At 38.5% G+C, this 15,788-nt stretch overlaps 1 long non-coding RNA gene across 1 annotated transcript in view; it reads right to left on the reverse strand.

The window, feature by feature from the left end:
• LOC106940790 (uncharacterized) overlaps window positions 1-15,788 on the reverse strand; it is a 25,270-nt gene that overhangs the window by 4,596 nt on the left and 4,886 nt on the right. The window contains exons 2-3 of the long non-coding RNA XR_001423200.1: window positions 14,064-14,066; window positions 329-336 (exon numbers count right to left, since the gene is read on the reverse strand). This is a non-coding gene — a long non-coding RNA (uncharacterized LOC106940790). The remainder of the gene's footprint in view (window positions 1-328; window positions 337-14,063; window positions 14,067-15,788) is intronic.

Genomic DNA, 15,788 nt, shown 5'->3' on the forward strand with positions numbered 1-15,788 from the left:
AAAAACAGAGCAGGCAGGGCAGGGAGGGAGCAGAGGATAAAAGTGTCCACCTTCACCGAGAGCAAGAGAGAAAGGTTGTCATTCCTTATCAACATCATCGACACAAACACAGACAAAGCAGAATTTGTAGCTTCTTCTAAAACAAACTTTTTTACAAGCTTTGTACTTTTTAGGAATTCCTGCTGTGGAAATCCATACTTCATTACACTGTTGTGTTTTTACTATAATTGTAACAGAAATAGAACTCTGCTGTCTTTTGTGTTAAAGTTCAGTTTTACTGGACTTGATCATAAATGACGGTAGTAATCATAACAGTGTTCTGTAAAACACTACAGTCTGAGCAAAAATGTAAAGTAACTATGTCCTACATCACCACACTGAACTCTGCACGTGATGAACTCATTAGCTGTAAATTATGAGGTAGGAGCTGCTGACAACTCTGATGGAGAAACTGCATCTATTTACTGACTGAATCTTATTCCTGAATACTTAAAATTCTAAATGAATAGTTTCTTCTTTTTAGATTAATAAAGCATGTTTTTATTTCATTAAATCTATAGTAATTGCCAATTATGTATGTCTTGATGTTTTATGTTGCAATTGAGTTTAATACTGCTGTCAACTGCGGATGTTTTTTTATAGGTTATGCTGGTGTGCACCACCTCTCCCTGTGTTTGATTCCTCACATGTGGATGTCGCATGTTGGTCCTAACTGAAACCTCAGTAGCTAGCTTCATAAGACAGATCCATATTATATATCACTCACATGGCAAATATGATAGGTGTGAAGAACTGACAACATTTCCAGGGTGTGTATCCTGTTTAATCAAGCTCCCAAAGAAATCACAGTGCTCTGATAGTTAAACACCAAACCAATCTCTACTGCATGCTACATCTGTCACTTGACTTCCTCCTAAACATCATTAGTATTATTTAAAGAAAAAAGACTGTACTAATGGGAAGGTTGTGTGTGTCTGCCCATGTTTATATATATATACCTCCCATTGTTTTGACAAGCAGTCTGAAATGATCATCAGTTGTTATGTGTTATCAGAGGAGGCCTCCCTTCTCAGATTAATCTGTGTGTGAGGAGGGAAGCAGGTGCTGCAGCCATTACCAGCCATCACTCCCCTGCAACGTCACACAACAAGAGGAGGCAGCAGGGGATGTTCAGATCCTCCCCCACATTTGGGCTCATTTTGCAATGAAATCTAAAGGATGTGACCAAACATGTTGTTCTAATAACACCATCTGATACTATATTAGAAATACACAGTAAGAACGTATTTATACTGCTACATTGTAATAAGTTTTTTTGTTCTATATTGGATGTTTATTCCTCATCACCTTTGAAACTAATGGCACTCAGACCATACAGCCTAATAGTTCAAGCAGTCACAGACATTTGCATAAACATAGATATGAAAACATTTTTACAAAAACTCAAATCCTAAATCTAAGCATGTCCCTATTACTGCTTTTATACCAATTAGGAGTTAGCTAGCTCTGGTTGTATCTTAAGAAGATTGATATATTTCTAGGTTTTACTGCAGAACTTTAGATGGCCCTGGCATGAATAAACTGGAATCTGTGTGGATTCATTTTAGATGCATTTTTCAAGCAACTGGCCAAGCACCACAACAGCTAAAGCAGCTGCTGTTCAGTTCGGCTAAAGTCTGTTTCAGCATGTTGCTTTAGCTCATTTCTATTTCAGACAGCCCATAAGAAGGATCACAGACAGGGGAGAAAAGTGGGATTTCTTCTCTTACCCTCGATCAAAATATTCATTTCTCCCACTTTATACTGAAAAAAAAGACTTGTATACAAGGCGTGATTGATCATCGGTGAGTCTGCTTTTTCTCCCCATGATTCTGGCCTCAGAGGTGAATCGGTAGAACGTTCTGCCTTTGAACCACTCTCTTCCTCACATCAAACTCCTGTAGCCCCTAGCGTGTTGTTCTTCTAGCTCAGAAAGTGTCAGACAAGTAGGATGGTTGATGTTTACAGCCAGTTACTATTAGACATCAGTGTTTTACTTAAGCACTGGATTCAGCTGTCTGTTGTCAGTCTGGAGCCTGCAGGGGCCGATAATGCTACCTTCGACATTACCTTTTCTCCAGAAAGGTCTGAGACAGCCCAGCCTCCCTTTAAACCAGGCAAGCCTCCAGGGCTGGAGGAAAACAACAAACTGAAATGTTTTCCATTGCTCCTTTTCACTCTTTCCTTGTTTGTCTGGTGGATAGAAAAGGTTGGAAAGCTTAGGGGAGATTTTGTTGTGTGAGAAAATCAATACATTCTGTAAAAAACAAACAGAAAAAGGACTCAAGATTAATGTGCACAATATGCAGGTCCATATGGTGCAATCCCATTAGTCTCTTCAGTCTTGCATGGTCAGATTTGTCAAAAGCAGAGTGTAATAAATGTTTATAGAAAAAGCTAGGCTTCTGTTTACCAGAAGACACTAGTTTTTGATCCAGCCTTTGACTGATATGGGATCTGGAAATGTAATAAATATATTTTCCTAAATTATGCTAATATGGACCAAAATATTTAGCAAAAATATATCTTAAAATGTTTTGATAACTCTCATAAATTTAAGTCTATGCAATATCATACACAGGTATTGTTCATTAATGCTAAATTTAGTATTATCCTATCTGGGTCTTATTTGAGAAACATTTATTTCCAATGCAAAAACAATACAGTGAAAGTGTGAGCTGCTTTTTACCACGTCTTCATGTTTATGATCAGTGTTTCTTGTGTACATGGTGCTGTCATGTTGGGTTTAATGTTTCGAGCCCACATGCAGAAACTCACGGAGAGGATAAGTAAATGCAATTAGTTTATTTACAATATTTACAAGTGACTTGACAGAGCAACAGAAAGGATGACTGCGACCAGGAACTCCGGAGCGTCTGCACACAAAAAGGGAGATGGTGAGTTCAATGACGGTGGGAAACTATGAACACCTGGAAATATTGTTTAATGGCTTACTTGTCGTTGAAGGTTTTGGATCAGCAGAGGGGAATTGGTACCAAGTTGTGGAGATTGTGATGAGAGCGTTGGTAGGCCGAGGACGGACGTGGCGTTGGAGGGCGGACAGGTAAGTCAGAGTGAGGGCACAGAGGAACAGCGATGCGGACTTCCAGCCAGAGACTTGTTGGAGGTAAGTTCACAGAGCAGATGGTTCACAGAGCAGATGGTAGTGATACTCGGGCTTCCAATGAGTAAAACTCACAGCATCTCAAAAAGAGTAATCCAGGGCTAGTGGACTCGAGGGAACTTTCCCAGAGGCACTTGAATTTGTCCTGAAAAAAAGAGTCGCAAAGGTCAAAACAATACAAAGGGAGCATGAAACGATTCTAAATTTTGACTCAGAGGGCTGGTGTACCACAAAAGGCAAACACTCTGGCAGAGAAGTACTGGAAGCCCGCTGCTCATATACTCCTCCTGGGTGATGATGATCCCAAACAGGTGTGTCCTGTTGGAACCGGTCAGCACGCCCTCCTGACAAACTCTAACCGCTGGCGCCCTCTGCTGGACAGTAGGTGATGCTGAAAATGAAAACAAACTAACCCCACAACCTGGTACCCAACAGTTGCATGCGAGGAGCTAATAAGCTAGCTCTGCACAGCCAGATCAGTAATTGTAGCGCAACGAGTAACGTTCAGACCTTTCAATTTCAAACGGAGTTTGTTGAAAAAGAAGGAAATGTGGAAACGAGGAAGACCAAACGGCTGAACAGAAGAGGCTGAGCTGAAAGCGCAGGTGTTTGTGCTGCTGATGTTTGGGAATGAGGAAAGCAAAGAGCTCCAGTTTCCAACTCAACCTGTAAGTATCAGGATCGAAATATTTTCTAAGATACACAATGAAGGCCTTCATTTCCTTCTTTTTCATGAGGCCGGTGTGTTGCAAAGCCTCAAAGATGCTTCATTGACACTGTAAACACCCATTCATTATCTTGAAATTTTTTGTTTTTATGTTAGCTTCTGCTAATGGTGTTAACTGTAGCTAATACAGCAAAGGGCAGATCACAAGCTGATCATGTTTGGTTTTTTCCAACCGATATCTTGTTTAAACCAGGACGTATAAACTTTGTGGCAGTTTTGACTCAATCCAGATATTTATTTTGTGTGATTCCCTCTTCAACCTCCATCACCTTGACTTCTTTTAGAAATATGTCTTTTAGGTTAATAGGACAGCATATTTGGTTCAACATGTTCAACTAGTCTAGAGTCCTTTAATAACTTTTGAAATGTTAGTGATAGACACTTAGAATCTCCAGGTAATCTAAAATTTATTGACTGTAGAAGGAATTTGGATTACCAGGAAATAATCCATGAATCCATGAGGAGAACATACAAAGAGATTACAAACCAGGAACCTGCACTAATCACTGCACACTGCTGAAGATGATGTTAATATTAAAAGTCACTTGGAGTCAATGAACCTTCTGCCCACTTCATGAATCATTTTAACTGTGTGGGGAAAAAAGAGAAAATAATAATAGAAAAAAGCTATGTAGTAAAAATCCTGAGCAAAAAAGCTGAACTTGCTAGGTTTCTCATAATAAACATTAGATGCAATATATTTATCATCTTCACAAGGTGGTTTCTGTTTTCCACTGGGTGTAGGTTTTGTGAGACCCTGTTTGAACTCCCTTGTAAAGCTGTGAAATTACCAACAACCACTGTGTTAAACCAGCTGGTCCAGGCAGATGGTCCTCTTTCCAGAGACAGGATCCTTTGAAAGTCTCTGACATCTATTTTGCGTTATCTTTGTATAGTATGCTAATCTATCTCTCGCTGTGGCTTTCTGGCTCTAGTCATTGTGTTGTTCAATCTCATTTTCTGAAGGAGAGGTGTTCATCAGATGAGTGATGTGGTCTGTGGTGAAACAGCTCTGTTCAAAGAAACATTACAAACCCTGCTACCAGCCAGCCACTGCACATGGACCACCAATCCACACTATATCTGATCCTCCCCAAGCTGAAAGTACTGATTGCACGGCTTCACATTTTGTCATAGACACCAAGGAACCCACAGCATAGATGAAGAGCTGTGAACAGCTGTTAAAGGCGATTCTATAGGATTCAAAGCTCACTAAGGTCTCAGCAACTTACACAGATTATTGAGCGTGGCTGGCTTGCAGCTGCTTTAGGAAACCAATAATGAGACAGATACACTGACTTAGAGTATGTGCTTGATATTTGCAGTAGTGATGTTAAACCTGAACATCTCTACCTTCATGATGCCTTTTCTTCTCTCAGAACTCCATGTTATCATTTTTTATATGTCAGCAGCGCTTCCCCATCCTACCAGGAAAACACATGATTTCTCTTGATGTTGTACTCACACCCCCGTCTGGGCTGGCAGGAAGTGGCTGCAGAATAGAAGATCATGGAAGAGTAGCAGGGCACTAGTGACATCTGTTACACCAACTCCTAGTTCTTTTCATATTAAGGAGAACTTGAAAAATGTAAAGGGCAACATGAGTGCTGTGAGTTGCGCATCAACACATTGCCTCAGATTATTGTCAGCTTTACCAACCTGTTCTGTTCTGAAGGGTCGGCCCTTCTGATAAAACTGTCCTCAGCTGAAGCCAAATGATGTGTTTTCACTCAGCATGAGGCATCCAGTGTGTGCTAAAGGCACCAAGTGCATCATTTGACACAAAGCGCTGTGGCCCCCTAAAGCGTGTTTCTCTTCATGCACTAACACACATAATAGGGAGCACTTCGTTCTTAATACACCCCTGAAGACCTGACTGCGACCATCCACATTCTTGTAGATTTCTTTCCATTGCTGCCAGCTTTTTATCCACAGTGAAGTGCTTCAACAGACCAGACCAGTTAAACGGTTAATGACTGACTTTATACTTCCTATTGGTTTGCTTCTGTTTAGCTTTTGCTGTTGAGAACACACCTACAAGTGTAACTTTAGAATGTACTGAAGCAATAATTCTCATGAAATGTGCCTCATGGGTGAATGCAGGCCAGAATGATCAATTATAAACCCATTACCAACACATATTCCTGCACACAGCTACAGCCCAGTGAAACAGCTGCCAACTACAGTCTGTACACGGCATGTTGGCCTATTATACAACAACACACAGGCAGCAATTAACTCAGGGATATTTACTGAATTGATCATTCAATAGCAACTTAAAATTAAATGTCATATAATTAAAATTCCAGACAACAGATATATGTTATCTTCTTCTCGGTAAGGGCCTGCAATCACTCATGTTTCTAGAGTTATTCTCTATAAGAAGCACCTGTTCTGTCTCTCTCCATCCCCCTCCTCCTCTGCCTTCCTTCCAGATTTCCATCTCTGCAGTGATGCTGTGCTAAAGCTTTATTAATGTTGCGCTTACCACAGGAAGACAAGCCCTGTGATAGTGAATAGCTGTGTGGGAACATGACTCTGTCAACCCCCATGACCTCGCATTCACATACTTTAATTTGCTTCGATTCACACACACACAGGCATGTGTGTACTGCTGCATGTTATTTGAAGGAACATCAGTTTCTGTGAAAGATAATAGCCCTGCAGCTGGGAACCAGCAGTCACAATGAGCCCTGCAATCATTAGGAGATGGGGTAGGATATCAGTTGGAGGAGCTGCCCTGTGTTTGGGAAGTCACTGGACTGAAATCATTTAAAGCAATTCCACATCTGAAAAAAAATGGGAGTCATTTGGTAAATTCCAGAACATTTACTGCCTCTGCATGATCATTTTAGCACAACGAAGACAATTAGAGTTGCAGCTTTAAGACATATGTTAAAGTTCTATTTATATAGCAACAAATCAAAGAAAGTTTTTCCTTGTGAAATCCGTCAAAATCAGTACGAGAAATGCCTTTTTATCTTTTATTCTTTATCATCCAAATTCAGGAGTATTTAATTGAACTTGTGTGCATAGATCAGCTTGTTTTTGTTGGATTCATCATTTCTAAAGTCTATGTGGATACATCAGAATGTGCCATAATGTTTGTGCATTTGGGAGGAGTCTTGAATCTTATTGGGAAAATGTTACCATTATTATATTATTATATGTTACTCATTGCATTGTTATCATCGCTTTACTTATCTAGTAGTTATATACTATACATTCATTTACTTATTTGGTTTGTTATGATAGGAATTATTTTGCATTTATTGATTACATTAATATGAATTAGCATTTACTTATTTGTTGCTGCTGACCTTTATTTCCAGACATAGAATGGTTTAGAACAATGGACATATAGATGGTTGAAGTGGAAGCTGACACATGAGGTATGTAAAAAGGTTAAAGTTCATGGGTTGTTTCCCATGATGAGGTGAGGAAGATAAGGATACTACATCGCCCTAACGTATCTATAAACATGTCTGAAGAAGGATAAATAGTGAGGATCTTTGTGTTAGAAGTTCGATGACTTACATACTGTACCTCATTGTCTTCCCCTTTATCAATTAAAGCCTTGAAACAAAGATTTGTGAGTATGTCTCTGATTTGATTCTGCCTTGAATGTTTCCTTAATAATACTTCCCTAAAAGATCTATTTGCTGAAAGCAAGACAATGTGGTCGTCAGGCTCCTCTGTGGCGTGTTTGAATCCACCAGATGATTCAGAGGTGATGTGAGCTTTATAACCTAGCTGCTTTTTCACTTTTTCCTGGTCTTTTTCAGTGCTATTTTCATCTCACCTGAGCCCAGTTTGAAGACCTGATGATCCACATTGGTGCCTAAATCTCCGTGCAGGACACCGTCATATTGCGGAGTCTCTGATTGGTTGACACTCTGCGTCCAGTGGCAAAAGTTCAGATTTTCCAACTCCAGTAAAACTTTGGACGTGGATTGGACGCTCGGAATGTTTGAAATGTTTGAAACACTTCAGATGCACCATGAGACTTCTCGACATGCCTTCGACGTTTTACCTTAAAAATAACTGCAAATATGCAGTACAGCTACTGCACTGCATATTTGAAATAAGATTCCCAATCAACTGCTGTAGTAAAATCATAGTGCTGCTTTCAGTATATATGAATAAGCAAGAGAAGGGAAGAAGTGAGTACAAGCACATCATTTGAAACAACTTTATTCTCCTGCAGCCAGTGAGCTTAGGTATTAGTTGAGAACATCTGGGGAAAAGAGTCACATGCCAATTGGGTGTCTCACTGCACATCTCTGGCTATTGACTGCTTTTTAATGTTTGTTAAGGAGAATCCACAATAATATTGTACCTGCATCAGTTTGTGAGCATACTGACAAAACAACAATCTCTGGGAATATTTTTTGCTACCAGATACTTTTCAGATCAGAGCTTGGATCTCACATGTGAGCTTTTCATCCACCTCATTTACATCCAAACATANCGTTATCTTTGTATAGTATGCTAATCTATCTCTCGCTGTGGCTTTCTGGCTCTAGTCATTGTGTTGTTCAATCTCATTTTCTGAAGGAGAGGTGTTCATCAGATGAGTGATGTGGTCTGTGGTGAAACAGCTCTGTTCAAAGAAACATTACAAACCCTGCTACCAGCCAGCCACTGCACATGGACCACCAATCCACACTATATCTGATCCTCCCCAAGCTGAAAGTACTGATTGCACGGCTTCACATTTTGTCATAGACACCAAGGAACCCACAGCATAGATGAAGAGCTGTGAACAGCTGTTAAAGGCGATTCTATAGGATTCAAAGCTCACTAAGGTCTCAGCAACTTACACAGATTATTGAGCGTGGCTGGCTTGCAGCTGCTTTAGGAAACCAATAATGAGACAGATACACTGACTTAGAGTATGTGCTTGATATTTGCAGTAGTGATGTTAAACCTGAACATCTCTACCTTCATGATGCCTTTTCTTCTCTCAGAACTCCATGTTATCATTTTTTATATGTCAGCAGCGCTTCCCCATCCTACCAGGAAAACACATGATTTCTCTTGATGTTGTACTCACACACACGTCTGGACTGTCAGGAAGTGGCTGCAGAATAGAAGATCATGGAAGAGTAGCAGGGCACTAGTGACATCTGTTACACCAACTCCTAGTTCTTTTCATATTAAGGAGAACTTGAAAAATGTAAAGGGCAACATGAGTGCTGTGAGTTGCGCATCAACACATTGCCTCAGATTATTGTCAGCTTTACCAACCTGTTCTGTTCTGAAGGGTCGGCCCTTCTGATAAAACTGTCCTCAGCTGAAGCCAAATGATGTGTTTTCACTCAGCATGAGGCATCCAGTGTGTGCTAAAGGCACCAAGTGCATCATTTGACACAAAGCGCTGTGGCCCCCTAAAGCGTGTTTCTCTTCATGCACTAACACACATAATAGGGAGCACTTCGTTCTTAATACACCCCTGAAGACCTGACTGCGACCATCCACATTCTTGTAGATTTCTTTCCATTGCTGCCAGCTTTTTATCCACAGTGAAGTGCTTCAACAGACCAGACCAGTTAAACGGTTAATGACTGACTTTATACTTCCTATTGGTTTGCTTCTGTTTAGCTTTTGCTGTTGAGAACACACCTACAAGTGTAACTTTAGAATGTACTGAAGCAATAATTCTCATGAAATGTGCCTCATGGGTGAATGCAGGCCAGAATGATCAATTATAAACCCATTACCAACACATATTCCTGCACACAGCTACAGCCCAGTGAAACAGCTGCCAACTACAGTCTGTACACGGCATGTTGGCCTATTATACAACAACACACAGGCAGCAATTAACTCAGGGATATTTACTGAATTGATCATTCAATAGCAACTTAAAATTAAATGTCATATAATTAAAATTCCAGACAACAGATATATGTTATCTTCTTCTCGGTAAGGGCCTGCAATCACTCATGTTTCTAGAGTTATTCTCTATAAGAAGCACCTGTTCTGTCTCTCTCCATCCCCCTCCTCCTCTGCCTTCCTTCCAGATTTCCATCTCTGCAGTGATGCTGTGCTAAAGCTTTATTAATGTTGCGCTTACCACAGGAAGACAAGCCCTGTGATAGTGAATAGCTGTGTGGGAACATGACTCTGTCAACCCCCATGACCTCGCATTCACATACTTTAATTTGCTTCGATTCACACACACACAGGCATGTGTGTACTGCTGCATGTTATTTGAAGGAACATCAGTTTCTGTGAAAGATAATAGCCCTGCAGCTGGGAACCAGCAGTCACAATGAGCCCTGCAATCATTAGGAGATGGGGTAGGATATCAGTTGGAGGAGCTGCCCTGTGTTTGGGAAGTCACTGGACTGAAATCATTTAAAGCAATTCCACATCTGAAAAAAAATGGGAGTCATTTGGTAAATTCCAGAACATTTACTGCCTCTGCATGATCATTTTAGCACAACGAAGACAATTAGAGTTGCAGCTTTAAGACATATGTTAAAGTTCTATTTATATAGCAACAAATCAAAGAAAGTTTTTCCTTGTGAAATCCGTCAAAATCAGTACGAGAAATGCCTTTTTATCTTTTATTCTTTATCATCCAAATTCAGGAGTATTTAATTGAACTTGTGTGCATAGATCAGCTTGTTTTTGTTGGATTCATCATTTCTAAAGTCTATGTGGATACATCAGAATGTGCCATAATGTTTGTGCATTTGGGAGGAGTCTTGAATCTTATTGGGAAAATGTTACCATTATTATATTATTATATGTTACTCATTGCATTGTTATCATCGCTTTACTTATCTAGTAGTTATATACTATACATTCATTTACTTATTTGGTTTGTTATGATAGGAATTATTTTGCATTTATTGATTACATTAATATGAATTAGCATTTACTTATTTGTTGCTGCTGACCTTTATTTCCAGACATAGAATGGTTTAGAACAATGGACATATAGATGGTTGAAGTGGAAGCTGACACATGAGGTATGTAAAAAGGTTAAAGTTCATGGGTTGTTTCCCATGATGAGGTGAGGAAGATAAGGATACTACATCGCCCTAACGTATCTATAAACATGTCTGAAGAAGGATAAATAGTGAGGATCTTTGTGTTAGAAGTTCGATGACTTACATACTGTACCTCATTGTCTTCCCCTTTATCAATTAAAGCCTTGAAACAAAGATTTGTGAGTATGTCTCTGATTTGATTCTGCCTTGAATGTTTCCTTAATAATACTTCCCTAAAAGATCTATTTGCTGAAAGCAAGACAATGTGGTCGTCAGGCTCCTCTGTGGCGTGTTTGAATCCACCAGATGATTCAGAGGTGATGTGAGCTTTATAACCTAGCTGCTTTTTCACTTTTTCCTGGTCTTTTTCAGTGCTATTTTCATCTCACCTGAGCCCAGTTTGAAGACCTGATGATCCACATTGGTGCCTAAATCTCCGTGCAGGACACCGTCATATTGCGGAGTCTCTGATTGGTTGACACTCTGCGTCCAGTGGCAAAAGTTCAGATTTTCCAACTCCAGTAAAACTTTGGACGTGGATTGGACGCTCGGAATGTTTGAAATGTTTGAAACACTTCAGATGCACCATGAGACTTCTCGACATGCCTTCGACGTTTTACCTTAAAAATAACTGCAAATATGCAGTACAGCTACTGCACTGCATATTTGAAATAAGATTCCCAATCAACTGCTGTAGTAAAATCATAGTGCTGCTTTCAGTATATATGAATAAGCAAGAGAAGGGAAGAAGTGAGTACAAGCACATCATTTGAAACAACTTTATTCTCCTGCAGCCAGTGAGCTTAGGTATTAGTTGAGAACATCTGGGGAAAAGAGTCACATGCCAATTGGGTGTCTCACTGCACATCTCTGGCTATTGACTGCTTTTTAATGTTTGTTAAGGAGAATCCACAATAATATTGTACCTGCATCAGTTTGTGAGCATACTGACAAAACAACAATCTCTGGGAATATTTTTTGCTACCAGATACTTTTCAGATCAGAGCTTGGATCTCACATGTGAGCTTTTCATCCACCTCATTTACATCCAAACATATTGATGCATAACTCTACTTCTGAGTGGCAGGGGGGAAAGACCCAGTCAAAACATGACCTGCTGGTAAGGTTTTGTGTGCTTTCTCTAAATCATTTATTTATCTGAAAGTTTTTACTGTTTCAGATAAATAAATCTGAAAGAGTAAAATCTTTCAGATTTTTACTCTGTTTCAAAAAATGTGACTCAAAGTCTACACAAGCTGTTCTACACTTTTTGACTCAAATTCCTCCCATTAGCCGGCCTGATTTCATTAGTTGTATGACTAATGTGTCAGGCTTTTCATTGTAATGGACATTGTTATCGCTTAGGTGGCGGTTGAGGAATAAAGCCTGATTTCTCTCACTTTGGCTACTTATTAGAAGTGAAGAGTTTTAAATATTTTAGTTCCATAGGCTTTTTATGCCAGATTTTTGCATTTCCTGAATCCATTGAACTACCCATACCAATGCATGAAATGACAATTGAGAGGCAAATCCAAAAAGTCAGATTTTATCTTTGTCATCAGGTTCTGTGTTGATCAGAACTGCTGTAACTGTAACTGGTATTACAGTGTTTCTGCATGCTGACCCATGAAATTACAATAGTGGTTCTGCTTTACTTTTTTGGACTAAGTACATTTTTTGAGATTCTGGACAAATTTCTCCCCCGATGTCAGATGTTCCCCAGGAGAGCCTGAAAATGATTATTGAGTTATTAAGCATTTGTGACTGACCTGACCTGATGACCCCGCCAGCAGCAGGTCTCCTTGTTGGGCTTCCTGCTCGTTGTTTTCTACTGTTCTTTAAAATCTTTTAACATTGTGCAATGTTTACTCAGATTTATTTGTTTCAAATGTTACTGTTGCCTTATTTCTGCAATAAAGTTATGAAAAATAAATTGAATTGTTATTTTTATGTGAACAATGACAGGCACAGACCATACACTATGTAATGCTTTAAAACACAACAAAATGATTATAATTTACATTTAATAATTCTAATAAAAATGGCAAACAATTACTGATAAATATGAGTAATGGGTGAGTCAATTACTCATAAACACTAGTTTTAAAATCTCAAGTTCTTTAGAAATGGATTATCTTGGACACAAGACTTTATGCAAACAGATTAATTGGGTTTTGATTTTGTAAAAACTAGCCACTTCAGTTGTATCACTTCATTTGCACAGCTTTAGTAATAATTACTAATTTGGATTTACACTATACCCACATCTGGAGTTTTGTGAAGAATTATTTAGCATACAGTAAGCAAATTCAGCATCTTTTATTGAGCAAACATGAGGAACATGAAAAAACTGAAAGCTTTGGCTTTTGAATACCAATTCTACAGTGTGAAGAATGTTAATAATTACAAATATTTATTTTAAACTGTAGAAAACAAGATGCTCAGTGGTCATAAAGCTGAAACTGATTGGGACTCTAGACAAACTGGAGTCTCACCTGGAGCCTGGAATATCACATTTACATTGAACAAACAAGAAGATTCTCCTGACAAATACACAAATCTTTGCCTTGCTACACAAGAAAGAACCAAAAATAAGTACATTTTGACAATTCTGGCTAGTGAGTGTAAAATTATTTGAGCACCTCATTGAACAAGTAATTAAATCAAGAGTCACATTTAAAAACTGCATCATGCCAACTGTGCTTACTATATTTCATGCCTCATTATTTGACAAAGTTGATTGTGTCATGCTTGTTTGTCAGCTGCTGTGATCAGAATAGCAATGATAATTCTGCTTCATTAGAAAATACAAAAAGAAAGAGAGAGCAGCATGAAATGGTGAACACCTCTGCCAAGCAGCACTGTGATGGGGCTGGGAAGAAGCTCAGACACCTGGATGCTGACAACGGTCTGAAGAGGAATGTGTTACTACATTTAAATACATTTTTCACAGAGCAAAGCTTGAAAGCATGTTATGATTAAAGATCTCACAACTTTGACATGATCATATGGTTCCCTCAGGTCCAATTTTCAACATGTTCTTTATTTTTGCTCACTGTTCTCTGTAGACTCTCCTACACCAGAAAGCAGAGTATTTCTGCACATGGAAGGACCCCAATATTGAAAGTTTTAGATGTAAAGAGTAACAAGAAATGGTGATCATCCTTACTGTCTCACAAATCATCTGTTTGCCAAGCAGTCATTGACCCAGGTCATCACCTGAACTCTGCCTGTATTTTTAGGAGTTTCTGAGGTAATAAATTCAGTGCACTTTAGAGATCAAATCATGATCCACACAGTGATGCTAGGTTTGTTCAGATTACGGGCTCAGAAGAAAGAGCTTATTCACTGAGGAGAGACAAAAGAAAACAGCAAACTATGTTACTTTGCCAAGGGGATGTCTTGCAAATGTATACACCCCCGTTAGAATCCATGATTCTTTCTGTCAGTCTGACTCAGGGCAGCTGTGGCTACAATGTAGCTTACCAACATCACCATGTAAATGTGTGTGAAAGGGTGAATGATTGACCATACTGTAAGGTGCTTTGTAGTCCTTGGACTTGATGAAGCCTGTTTCAAATGCACTACATTATGATGGATTAAATACACACTGACTGATGTTTTGTAATTTCTGTGAAGATTCCCTGCATAAGGTTAATATAAACATGTCAGAAAAAAACTAAAACATATTAATGAAAGGTATGTTTAATATCTGCTTAAAGTATGTTCTAGTAAAACATTTTTCCTCTAAGGAATGAGATAGTCGGTTAAATACAAATTTTAACACATTTCAAACAAGCGAGGCGTTTCTAGAACATGACAGAAACCATCGTCAAAATGACTCCCGGTAGTTTTTAAGCAGCGAATGGAGGCTGTCCATAAAAAGTTACAAGTAAAACAAATACCAACTATTGTAAACCAAACAGGTGCAAGAAATAAGAAGCATAAGAGAGAGAGGCATTAAAACAACAATAGATGAAGGAGTAAGTCCAGCACTAATGTCCTCGAGCAGCAAGCAGTGCCCATGTAAATATAAACAACGGTTTACAAAATATATGACTTTAACAAAAATAAATCAAACTTCCAGTTAAAATACTTTCATTAATAAACTCACAAAGGTAGCAATACTCAATTAAACTATTAAGTAAAAATATGAAAGATTAATAAGAACTAATAAACTACCTAAAAGTTTATTAGTCCTACCTCTAAAGTTTACAGATAGGAATAAAATCATGCAATGATGTCATTTTATAGAGAGTGAGGTATGTTAATTTATAATAAATAAATAACTTATTACATTTTCGTTTGTTTTGGTTGAGGTGTTAATATGTCCTATGGCTCCCTTTGTTCTGTTGTGATTAAATATGTGCCATTTAGATATTCTATTTTGTAGAATTAACTTTGTTCATAGTGTTAACTTATTTCACCTTCAATGTAAAAAAAACTTTGATTTTTATTTTACACAATTTTTATCTCACTTTGAGGATGTTTTCAAATAAATAACTAAATAAAATTAAACTCTGGATGAAACCAAACCACCCATCTCCTCTGGCCCACTATTGTGTTTTTTCTTTTTCCAAAGAGAAACATTGTCAAGTATAAAACATGTCCAAAAAAAGATTTCTAACAAAATATTTGATATTGAGGAAATATTTTATATTTAGGGACGTGGAGTTTAAATATCTGCCGTATCATTATACATCGGAAAACAAATTAACAAAGTAACGTTTCTTTAATATTTGCTTGAACATTCTGTAATACAGATATAATACCATCTCAAAAATGTTTCTCAGAGGTGAGAGAGGAAATCAGTCAGGTTAAACTTGAAGGATATGTTAAAAAGTCTCTGACAGGCGGTGTTAGCAGGACTCTTCTCCTGGTTTTCTGCTGCAAA

This window comes from Poecilia latipinna, unplaced genomic scaffold (genome assembly GCF_001443285.1).
Source record: "Poecilia latipinna isolate Pla-1442-1.1 unplaced genomic scaffold, P_latipinna-1.0 Scaffold3361, whole genome shotgun sequence".
NCBI classification, from domain to species: domain Eukaryota; kingdom Metazoa; phylum Chordata; class Actinopteri; order Cyprinodontiformes; family Poeciliidae; genus Poecilia; species Poecilia latipinna.